Source organism: Phragmites australis, chromosome 21 (assembly GCF_958298935.1).
Source record: "Phragmites australis chromosome 21, lpPhrAust1.1, whole genome shotgun sequence".
In the NCBI taxonomy this organism is placed as follows: Eukaryota; Viridiplantae; Streptophyta; class Magnoliopsida; order Poales; family Poaceae; genus Phragmites; species Phragmites australis.
The window spans coordinates 3,012,486-3,024,870 of record NC_084941.1 but is presented as its reverse complement, the minus strand read 5'-3'; positions in this window follow the sequence as shown (position 1 = coordinate 3,024,870).

Here is a 12,385-nt window from a genome sequence, read left to right as displayed (position 1 = left end):
GACCAAATGCATTATGACCTAAAATAGTACGTGCCTCCAATTATATAGCAAATCTGTTATATTATAGCTACAGCTCCAACAATAGATTGGTTATGCATGAAATGCTTTATTTCGTACAGCAGATCAAGCTTCTTTATATAGTTACTAATTGGAGGCTTCTGCTTCATGGTAAGCCTAAACCAGATGTACTGAGAAAAAGGAAAAATACTAAAAAAAATCCAAAAAACCAAATATCTGGCTGTTGATTCGGCTGGCTAACAAACTTCTTTGATACACTATCATGTGAGTCATGGAGATTATCAGGGGCGAGGAATCCTATTCGGATACAAATAAATTCAGAAGACAAGAAAAATAGTTATGGAAGCTCCCCTGTAAGCTTCATGGTAAGCCTAAGCCAGATGTGCTGAGAAGAAAGAGAAATACTAGAAAATCTCATAAAAAGACAAAAATTTGGCAGTTGATTTGGCTGTCTAAACCATGAACAATGGATCTTACTAGACTTCTTGATGCTCTATGGGTGAGCCATGGCGATTATCAATGACAAGGAATCCTATTCGAATACTAATAAATTTAGAAGGCAAGAAAATAAAAAGGTGCTAACCTATTAATAACTTACACACGAAGGACATGTACATATAGATGGAGCAAACAGCGTTACACATCAAAGGATAATCTATATCGGCTGCCCATGCATCTTTACACGTATTGTACAACAGGAGTCCTAGGGCAATACTACCCTATGCCAGCCGACTAATATAAGTGGTGTTTGGCAAGCAGTAATAAGAGTCCTAAAGTAATAGGGATGGTAATGGGTTCTGTTCCCTGGTAACTCGTGGGGAATTATTTTATTAAAGAATGAGTATGAGAAAATTTGATTTTTACGAATTTATACGGTGGAGATGGGAAGATACTCCCGCTCTCCTCAATATCACATATATACATATTTTTCTTAATATATAAATGTATAAACATTACATTACGTAGGAGAAATAAAAAAATATTCTTACTTTTTGGTCTAACTTACGATATTTAACTCATCTTATATTAATTACTCTCTTATACATCAATAAATTACCTATTTATACTATAGATATATTATTAATATATAGAAATAATCAACTATGATTCAATTTTATATCTTATTACGAATTCTATAAAAATTTTCAAAAAATAAGATGAGAGAAAACTTCCACTGAAAACTAAATATAAACGAGATAGAAAAGCACTTACCGACGAAAATAAACCCAGTTGCCATCCCTAAGCAATTACATATATGCAACTGAACCCAACGAATATACTATCTTTTATCGCAAAAGGAAACACCGGTCTCCAGGACCAACTCTCACTGTAGCTGCTGTTCCTGGCCTGTGGGTCCCGGAGCTCCAGTCGCAGCCAACAAAACCTCTCCATTCCGGCGCGCCCACTTCATCGTTCACGATTTGTCAGCGTGCCTCCGCGACGCCTCCTCTTTCTGCCCTCGACCGCGCCGGACAACGCCGTCGACCTCTCTATCAAAAACTGAGGCCAAGAGCCCCCGCTGGACTCTCCTCCTCCTCTCTCTCTCATTTTCTTTCTCTCACCAGAGCGCAGCGACAACAGCTGCAGCTCCTCTTCCAAGCTCCATCTCTTGCTCAGATCCACATAAGAAGGACCGCCAGGAGCTCCTCCGCCAGTTGCCGTCTCTCCCGCTCCATCCAGAGGGCCGCAGCTGAGCACGAGCTACGCGACCGTCTTCCTCGCTTCTGGCCACGACTCAGCCGCGAGGAACATCAACGTCGATCTCCCAGCTGCCAGCCCCTTCCCTCAATGCTGAGCCACGGTGAGCTCCGCCGTGCCCCACCGATCCTCCCGCACGCCTCCCTTTCCTTTCTCCCTCGCCGCAGCCGAAACCAGTGGCACGCACCGCTGAGTCGTCGACGGCCGAATTGGCTTCGTGCTTGGATCGAAGGCTATGCATAGGTGGGGGCTCTCTCAGGTTCTCCGTCTCTCTCAGCCTGCGGGCGCGACGTGGCGCGCCTCTCTTCCTAGTGTATATATTCACGCAGGGCGTTGTGTTCAGTCGACTTCTCACGTACTCCTTTTGTCCATCCATCAGAGTTCAGAAACAAACTACTCCTGAAATCGGCTTTTGTTCAGTTACTTTGTCATACAAACTTGTCCAAAGAACCCTTTTTTTGGGAGGCTAAATTAGCTTATTAGCTAGTGAAGAATAAGGTTGAATGTGGTGTGTTTACAAAAGAGATTCTGACGACTTGTAGCATGCCCATTGAACATCAATTCCGATCTATAATTGGCGAGCTCTTTTACGGTGGTCCATACTACCTAGAGGTAGGAGGTAGTATAAATCTAATCTGACGATCCACGTAATTGGATATTTTGGTAATTATGATAATTTTGTTAAAATTACCCACCATGCTTTTACTAATAGAAAGATCGACGTCGCCAACATTGGATCGCTAACCCTAGCTGATGGGTAGCAAATGAACTCTCATGCCAAATACAGATTAAAATATTAAAACGGTAATGAAATATTACTTTCATACCATATATTTTTCTCCCAAAAATAACCCTAATACTACCATACTACTCACATATGCTACCTATACTACCGGTGAGAAATGAGTAGTATCCTGGTTAATCTGGACCGTTAGACTTTAAAAATAGATGGCTCATATTAATTTTAGACCACCGTAAAATTTCTCTAATTGGCGGACTAAAAAACCAGTAATTATATAGCGATGGAGACAATGACATCACAACCCAGCATAACATGATAACCAATTCTAAGCTCAGACCACGATTATATAACGTCTTCCCCGTTTGCATTTTTATTTTATTCACGTTGTACTATAGTTGGCAATACCAGCTAATTCTATACATATGGAAATGCATTTTTCGTACATGCTTGTGACCGGGATGTTTTATTGATAGAATTAGGCATCAATTTGTTTGAGTATAACATCGAATAGACTAATGAAGACCTAACTCTAATAGAGTAATAGTTCTTTCACATCACATGTACTCGTGGCTAACGAGAATCCATTCCCATAGTTTTTTTTTATAACAAAGTGATACACATGCATGCACACCACGCTTACATATCCGTGAGTATGTTCTTCTCATACGCATACAAATAATACCGCTGATATCACTTGTATTCACGTGTGTATAAATCATAGGCATCAGGATTTGAACCTAATGAATGAAATCCTATACACACATCTCCATTACCACACCAATAGGTGGTTCATTCCCCGATCCATTTGCATAGTTGATGCAGGTGTGTCAGAGGATAAACTCCTCAAGCGGGGATTTGGAGGGACCCCTTTTGAGATTCGGCCAGGGGATGATTCTGAATCTACCTTGTATGTGAATTAAATGAGAGTATATGGGAGATGCAGGCGGGACGGATGATCGGATGCTAGTGGAGTAAATGCTTGACGGATTTTAGACAGGTTCAGACCGCACGGAGCGTGATACCCTACTCCTGTGTGTATGCTATAGATGCTCTGGGAATGCCTCTCTGTGGATCTCTTGCGTTACAAGGATTTTTGTCTAAGTCTAGAGCTTCGGTCTTGCTTTGAGCTTCGTGTGTCCTGACTTTGTTAGCTTGTCTGTCGTCCGTCGTCTGAGTCCGTTGGCTTCTTTCTTCTCCGGGGTGCGCTCCCTTTTTATATCCCGTCAGGGCAGCTTGGCGTGTCCAGAAAGGAGGGCACGAGTCCCCATGAGCCATAAATGGAAAGCAACCATCATGGGGCTGCAGTTTAATGTTACGGAGGGTTGAAAAGTGCGTCCCCGGCCGGTCTTGTCGCCCATTATGCGCGGCTTTAGCCGTTTGCAGGAGGGGAGCCCACCGGGCAGCCGCCGAACCACCCCGCATGCCCGCTCGGTCAGAGCAGGCTTGACACAGCAAGGGGGGCAGGCGATAAGCCTCGAGCCCAGCGACGATATCTCCAAGCCGCGCAGGATGACGTCCGATGGGACCCATCGCATTAAATACCCCCACGGCTCTCTGACAGGCGGTGGCAGGGACTAACAACAGGCGTGGGGGGAGTAGTTGGAAATGACAGGCTACACTCCCTCTTAAATGCAGCATCGGGCCTCTCACCAATTGATACCTCACCGCTGAGCCCTTGTGGGGTCCACCGGCAAGGAGCTTCTCAGGTCCTCGGGGAACTCTGGGTGCTCGAGGACTACTGTTTATAGCCCCGAGCGTCCTCTCCCGGATATGTCTATTCTCGGTCTTTGGGGAACTCGAGTACTCGGGGACCACTGTTCATGACCCCGAGCGCCCTCTCCCGGAACTGTATCTTCTCGAACCCTCGGGGAACTTGGGTGCTCGGGGACCACTGTTCATGGCCCCGAGCGTCCTCTCCCGGAACTGCCTTCTTGGGTTCTCGGGGACCACTGTTCATGGTCCCGAGCACCCTCTCCCGGAACTGCCTTCTCGGGTTCTCGGGAAAATAGTCCCCGAGGGAAGGCGCCACGTGGCATTCTACTGTCCTGGCCTCGGGACTCGGGGACCCCTGGTTCCTATGTCACCGACAAGGTGCAAATGCATTTTTAGTACATAATACCACTACAAAACCACCGGTCAGTCACTGCTGTTTTCTAATAGGCTGGTAGTGATGTGGCATCACTGTCGGTTTGTAAAACGCGTAGGAAGAATCAGTCATCGTGGCTTATGAACTAGCAGTGATAAGTGTCATCACTGTTGGTCTAAACCAATCTAGTCTAGTCTAATCTAGACTGGTCTAAGACCTGGTCTAAACCAGTATGCTATGAGTGATGATTTATTATATAATATTTGTGAGCGGAGTGTCAGGGTAGTCTAGAAGCTACTTGAGAAGCTAGTGAACTGGTCTTGAACATGATTTGATTGGTCAGAATTGGTCTAGAAACTAGTCTACATAGGTTGGAATGGTCTAGATTGGTTGAAACTGGTCTAAAAACTAGTCTAACTGGTCTATAAATTGGTTCAACTAGCCTAAAACCTGGTCTAAACTAGTCTAAATACAAAAAATTGAGACGACAAACACTATATCACGGCCACACGAAGAGAATGCAGAAAATTGTATAAATGTTGAATGTAATACAACAATAGATCTTTAAACATAGAAAGAGACTGAATCACAAAAATGTGAAAAAATTATAGCATTGACATCCCTGGAGACATTAGTGTTGCGACAACAACATTGAGCAAACACAATGACAGGAGCAAGATAGACATCAACACCATATTTATATTATAGTAATTGAAACGACATGATCATATTATAGGCATAATCATGTTCGAGGGTTGTAAAAATAATATATCATGTTCCAGTCCAAAGAGCAATAACAGTTTGTGAAGAAAGACATGGGACATCACAATAATCCTGTTACTCTTTGATTTAGAAGAAAGATAACTACATGTAATACCTTTCCAATCTACACAAGTGCTTTGGAAACCTACAGAACGCAAAACAGAGCACACTTACAAATTACGTGGATAGAAGCAATAATATAGGCTATTTACATGTGTGGAAAATAACCTGTGTATTTGGTAGGACGCTTATAACAGTGGTTTCAATTGATTCTTCATAGATGGGGGAAAACAATGTGTATTTCGAGGGGGGGGGGGGCATTCCACAATAGCTGAATTGGAGCCTACACACACCATATAGAATCATTATTTCGTAGCATAGAAGTCGCATATTTCAAAAATAGATTATCAAACTCAAAGATCATTGCTTATGATATTCCACAATAGCTGAACAAGCTACAAACTTTGCCTATAGATGAGGATTTTTTTGCAATTGAAACCTAAGAACTAGTATTGCTTCTATCGTACTAAGCACAACATTAAGAAAGTGCATGCTTCTGATCACGAGGCACAAGCGTGTATCCTAGAAGCATGGGAAAAGGAGATCATATGCACACAAATATTATGCAGGAGTTAATCCATGTCTGTTATGCCTTGCTAAGAATGGTGATTCACTTGTAATGCAAAAATTGTGTTATGTGTCCTCACCTCTAAGCATGCATCAACACCGCTGATGTAGTCGAGTCTCTCTGCCGCCAATCAATTTAGTGCTCTTTGCATCTTTACCCTATAGATGAATCCCAAATTGAGCAGAAGAGTGCCTACCTCAGATGGATTCGTGACCTCAGAAACTAGATCTGATTGCTCAACCTTTTTCTTCTTCTTCAATTATTGATTTAGGGAAGCAGATGGAAATCAACCAGTTGATTTAAGGTTTGATTGCTTTCTTGGGGAGATGATGACACTTTTTTTTACAATGGCCAATTTGGGGAAGCAAATGGAAATCACCCAACTAATTTGAGGCTTGATTGCTTTCTTCCGATGGCTGATTTGGCCCCCATCAAATGCCACCACGAGGCTGTCCTCCTACCCCTCATCATTGCTCCCATTGTTGTACGCCATTGCCACCCTCATCTACGCCAACACTACTCCAGCTGGTTTCCTACTGGTGGTAGTAGTGAAGTGGGAACCCTTGCGGCGACGGTGGCTCCGGCTACTGTCCGATGGCGAGGGGATGCCAGGGGGCGCGAGGAGGGAACCCTAGCGATGGTAGCTACTCTTGTTGCTGGCTGGCGGCGAGGGCGTGGCGGGGTAGTGCAGAGGTGAAGGGGTTGCGTGGCAAAGGCTACCGATGGGAGGAGATTAGATGAAAGACGGAGTGTGGAGAAAGAGCGCTCGGGTTAGGTGGGATATTTTCCTCCTCTCTTATCACTGAGGAACGTGTGGATGACACCGGGAGGGCGGTGAATCGGAGCGAGATGCACATCCAACACTAAAGGAGCCGCGGTAAAATCTCCAGCTACCACCTAACTCCACCTAATATGCAAGGAGGATCGTGCGATGGATTGATCAGGCGGGTGAAAGAAAATTACCGACGTGGATAGGTTGGGAGCACGGCTATTCGACACTAAATAAAGTTTTTTTTTTTTTTGCCAAAGCAAGCCAAACCGAACCACAACGGTGGTGATTGGTTGGATGGCCAGCCTTCGAGCCAGGCTATGCTAGGGTCAGGGCAGCTCAATCTTGTCTTCATCAGTGCAAGACCCTCTAGATTGGATTGTATGTACTAGCTAAGCCTGCATTGCGTTATTCTTGTTTGGTTTGCATGAAGAAATTCAGCTCCGGGTGGTTGTAGCGCTGTGGATGATCTGGACAGAAAGGAATGGTGTAAATACAGGGGATCGGGCTAAATCTGCTTCCAGATTCAGAGTCACATTTCTGAATATTTGGAGTATCTTGAAAAGCCATAGGTGCAGCATGTGATTCCAGATCGGAAGTGGCAAAGGCGTGCAGAAGGGTTTTTAAAAATCAATGTTGATGGGTCCTTTTATGAGCAAAGAAATGAAGGTGGTTGGGGCTTCATCATCCATGATCATCATGGAAAGACGGTTGCACCGGGTGCAGGGAGTATTCGACAAATTTCTGATGCCTTGCAAGCCAAGTAGAAGCATGCCTACATGCCCTAATATTTGCAAGTGAAGCTGGTATAATGAGTATTGAACTCGAGACGGATACGAGTACTCTGAAGTCGGCTATATATTACCAGCTCAATTCTTGATTTGTCATTCATTGGGGTCCTTTTTAGGGAGATTAAATTTCTAATGTTTACTAGCTTCAATGTTGTTCGGGTTTTGCATAATCCGCAGTCATGTAACAAGGCAGCTCATAAGCTAGCTAGCATTGGTGTAGGTCTTGGACCGCGTGGTGTTCTACGCTGGCCGGAATCCATTCCCCAGGATGTAATTTCTTTGGTGGCCACTTATGTTTCTACCTCTAGTTAATGGAGTTACTTTTCACATAAAAAAGTGTTAACTCCATCACCTCTCTTCATCTCTGACGTGCCCTTTATCTTTCCATCTCCTCTCTCTATCAGAACGAGATCGTCTGGCATAATATCATCGTGACATTATTACTGACATATGAGTCAACTCTCAATCAACCCGTTTATTAGCAACCATACTAAGTTGTGACATTAAGTAAGAGGTTACTTATCCTCTTGGTGATCTGCATGGCACCGTGGCCTTTGTCAACAGTCCGCATCTCTGGACGGCGGTGTAGCCCGCATGGGCGTAGGCCGTAGGGTCGGCTCGATGAGAGGAAAGCACATGAGAGGTGACGGGATTTATTTTCGCGTGCGAGGGCGCAGCCATGTAGCCTAGCTTAGCTAGATCGATTCTTTTTTTTTTTTGAGAGGGTAGCACTATCAATTCTTGCGTTCCCCGCCTGGCTTATGGGCCTCTTTTGCATTGGGCTGATCTAGCTATGACCCCTAGGCATGCAGCAACCAATCATCGGGTTTCTGCGTTGCGGTGGCCGAGGTTTTTTTTTTTATATTTTCTAACATAAAAATTTATTTAAATATATCTCAAATGAAAAGATTTACTAGACTCTTACCGTCCATAAAAAAATGGTAAACAGTCTCACAGACTCTTACCGCCCTTTCAGACTTTACAGCCATTTGAGGGCGGTAAGTCCCGTGCTTGAACAATAACTCCGAAGTTTAATTTTCCCTCTTACCTTTTTTTTTAAAAACAGTGATGTTCTGTTGCTAAAAAATCCTTAAATTTTTTGTACGTGTTACATAATCCATGTGCAACCTATTTTAATTGAATTCACATAAAAAATATGTGTAGAATTTAAACTAAAATTCTCAAAATATACTATTTTTATAACTTCTAGCAATTGTTAGAGCCTCAAATAAATTTCAAAAAAAAATTAAAATTTATTAATATTCTTTTTATGTGATGTGATAATTTCTAAAATTATTTTTAGTACTAGGTTTATATATGTTTGAATTCAAATTAAGTTAAAAGAAGAATATCACATGAAATTATAAAAATACATATAAATGGTGCATTACAAAGGAATCCAAATTTTTATCATATAATTTAGGGCTGAAAATAATTTTAAAAATTATCACATCACATAAAAATAATATTAATGAATTTTACCAGATTTTTAGAAATTTATTTGAGGCCCTAACAATTGCTATAAGTTATAAAAGTAGTCTATTTTGGAGAATTTTAGTTTAAATTCTACACATGATTTTTTGGGTGAATTAAATTAAAATGGGTTGAACATGAATTATGGAACACATACAAAAAGTTTTAGAGTCTGTAAGACTGTTTACTGTCCTCTCAGTGGACGGTAAGGCATAACTGTTTTATGAGAGGACGGTAGATATTTATTTTTATAAATTTTTTCATTCGGAATATATTTAAATAAATTTTTATGTTAGAAAATATAAAAATAAAAAAAAAACTCAGGGGTCCGGCCACCCAACCAATCACCACCTACGCTCCTGACCTCCCGGCATGGCCCTGTGTGCATTATTGGCTCGTTCATGCCATAAAAAGGCAATAGATCGCACGATCGTGACCGAGTAACCCACCTACAGATACGTGCACAATTCATTGTTTTGCATGTGATCTGCATCGCCTTTCCAGCGTGCACTTTGCCTTCTAGAAGCCACAAAATCATAGGAGGAGAAGAGATGACGAACTCAAGGCAGTGGACTCTCCACGCACAGTGCGGTTCAGGCTCTGTGGGACTCTTGAAGAGAACTGCAGAAATTCCCCTATCGACCTGACTGCCTCCGTTCATGAATGACTGCAGGAGAGAAGCCATATATGACTGATGTTGCTTCCTAGTATACTCCTAGTTGCTTCCTAGAAACGTATCGTTCAAATCGGAGAAGAAACCAAGTACAAATTGAAATTGGTAGTGACTAGTGAGTACATTCAGAACGTGAGGAAAGGTGGCTCCATATGATTCAATGCATGCCCCATACACGCGCCAACCACCAAGACGTGATACGGTCATGCACCTTTCCATGAGCTCTGCAGAAAGGTGGCTCCATATGATTCAAGTCCCAGATTCCCTCCTGTTACACAGGAGAGAATGATAATAATTCTCGGAACAATTCAGCTATGGGGTCAGCATGCTACCCACCTCCCCTGCAAGATTCGTTCGTCAGATGGTGCTTGGTGCGTAGTGAAAGTAGTGCTGCGTTTGGTTATTAGAATCTTTTTTAGATAAATATATTTACTTGTTCGTATTTATTGCTTTAGTCTGGACAGATATAAATATATATAGTCTCGTATGGAGAGACTTACTTGTGAGTATCTTAAAATCATCTTCATATAAGTAATTAATCACAATCTCAATTCTTGTATCTGTTCGTGCAATCTCAGATTCAGTCAATTAAATAGAAACTCAGCGTAACCTGTCTAGATAGGTACAATCAATCAAACACTCTTATTTTTAAGAGATATAATTTCATTTAACCTACTTTTACTCAATCCGTTTATACAATAGCTCTAACCTACTTTTACTCAATCCGTTTATACAATAGCTCTATTAAATCTTATCCGGAAACCAAACATAGGAGTACAACACAAATGCTGTTAGATCCGCAAGCTCTAATTTTTTGTGTGCATGTATAGGACATATAAAGGCAGCTTCAATGTTACAGCTAGCGGGACAGGCTAAGTCGAGATGCATCGCACACGTACGGTAAGGCAAGGCGTTGATCTCAGCCAGTAACTATTCCTCGGTCTGCAAGACTGCACAGTGTAAAACTTTTCAATCTGCTCTGATAAGCTTTTCGGCAAAACGGAGAAGCTATGCGAAACACACCACGAGCAGCTTGACGACCTCATGTGCTGCTTGCTGCTCGATCTCTCGGTCCCAGGCAGGCAGACGCTCGATGTGTCCGATGTCCGTTTCCTGCACCAGACGCCGTAGGTTGTCGTAAATTCGCGCATTTGATACGAGAATCCCTCGGTTTTGGGCCATGGTTACTGCTGCTCGCTCGATCGCTTGTTTCCTTCCGCAGCGGAAGACGGGCCCTCCTGTGGTCTGCTTTTCGGTTTACCATTTCTGGAGCCACGGTTTTATGTCTGGCGCTGATTCCTCTCTTTTTCTTGTGACTCCTGCGCGGCGTGAGGACCAGGGTAACACATGTCGTGTCACATGTGCTTTTCAGCGACAGCAACCCCCATGTCGTGTCACATGTGCCACAGTTGGTACTTTTTTTGAGAACACCACAGTTGGTACTTGGTAACACAAGGAGGTTACACTACAGAGGTACCGGGACCATTTTTTTAATGATAAATTTTATTAACTTTTATTGTTATATTGAAGTAATTTAAATGGTAAATTTTTATTAACTTCATCATTATATTAAGTGATATAGTCGTACAAAAGTCAACTCTCGGTCTTTGCATATAAAGAAGCACACAATCAAAATATAAAACACAGCAAAGACACTAAGAGTATATACAAATATACAATGGGATACTTAAAGATGTAAAAAAACATTTTTTTTCTCACCTGTACTAGCATAGATGCTTAGATGACCGGAAATGTATTTAAGCCCCACTCTTTATATTAGTGCTAATAAAATAATTAATTATGTTAAACACCGGTAGCTTTTGTTTGTAAATTATGTTTTTATATAGGTTGTCAACAATTGGTGAACTATTGATCTTACAAAATTATTGAAAAAATAGGGGATGCTTCAAGTAGACGAATCAAAGAACATATAGAGGAGTTTTTAGACTTTCCTTAGGATGATAGCTCTACATTATATTTTTCTTGTATTGATCTTTGGGACTGTTACAAAAGGTATGTGTGGCTAGTTTAGATAGATCTAACATAGTCAGATGATTTTCTTATGTGTAATCGAATGAGATCTAGCTACGAAAGGCTTGGTGGATGCAAAACTTTCTGCAGGCATGTAGTAGTGAATTATCTTGACTTCTAATCACCTCTAAGGATCTATCCTCTGCAAGGTCCTAGGCTTCGTATATATAGAGGCATCGTACATCCTCTAGAGTCTTCATTCTCGTTATTGGAGATAATCTTCCCTGTTTATGAGATATCCTATATGTCTACGGGCATTTTCCATTAATCTAGGGATCTCCTTCTCGTATATAGAGATATACCCTGAGAATAATGAGAATTCCTAGGATATCCCAATATGGTAGTTGCATACTAGTCATCGTCATAGGTGCTTAACACTATTTGCTTAAGCACATAAGCATAAGCATCTAGCGTTTTTTATACCCTAAGACAAAAACAAATTAGAGTCAAACAAGTTAGAAACTGTCAAATATCTAATTATGGGTTATATAAGTATAATGACTATACCATATACAGACGTGGTATACCGTGTGCATACTTAATAACTCTGGATATTACGAAACCAAATCTGCAGTACCTGATACTCCCAGAATCTAGAAGACGTATACTAGTAAGGTCTCAATTGCTTACCTAACCAGAGAAGACTAGTATCCATAACATATTTATCTACTTGGATGAAAAGAAGGACTCACTATCAATTACGAATGGATAGGA